Source organism: Oryctolagus cuniculus, chromosome 10 (genome assembly GCF_051225735.1).
Source record: "Oryctolagus cuniculus isolate XC-2025 breed Fujian yellow rabbit chromosome 10, ASM5122573v1, whole genome shotgun sequence".
Lineage (NCBI taxonomy): Eukaryota > Metazoa > Chordata > Mammalia > Lagomorpha > Leporidae > Oryctolagus > Oryctolagus cuniculus.
Window position 1 is genome coordinate 124,304,043 of NC_142876.1, and position 722 is coordinate 124,304,764.

Sequence of the window (722 nt, forward strand, 5' to 3'; positions counted from 1 at the left end):
GGGTCAGGAGGGCAGCAGGACCCAGGCCGGGCTCGGGACCCTCGGGCACAGCCAGCTCCGCGCTGTAACTCTGAAAAAGCGCATTTTCGGCCGTCCCAGGCGCTGGGTTCCCTCCACACGGAGCCCTGGCCAGGCTCGGGCCGGCCGCTCTGCGACGGCGTCCTCTCGGCCGTAGGGAATGACCGCAGCCCGGCCCAGTCCGGCAGTCACAGCCGCCTCCCGTCATGGCTTTCCGGGGATTGTCTCAGCAGGCCTCGTTCCTGCTGGAGCCGGCCCGGGGCCGCCATTTCCCGCCACTGCGCCTTCCCTAGGGGCAGGGCCTAGACTCCGAGCCTCCCCTTCCCCAAACCCGAGAGGCCGAGGTTCCCCAGGTCGGACCGCGCGGGGTGCACGCGGCGCCCGTGTGGACACCGCGGGGCGGACACAGGACGCGGAGGGCCCGTGTGGACACGGCGGGGGGACACAGGACGCGGAGGGCCCGTGTGGACACGGCGGGGGGACACAGGACGAGCGCCCGTGTGGACACGGCGGGGGGACACAGGACGCGGAGGGTCCGTGTGGACACGGCGGGGCGGGCACAGGACGCGGAGGATCCGTGTGGACACGGCGGGGCGGGCACAGGACGCGGAGCGCACGTCCCCCTGGTGCCGGCAGAGGGCGCTGTGGGCGGAGCGACCGGCGCGGCCCCTCCCAGTGCGTCGCGCCCCCTCCCGGCATCCTTT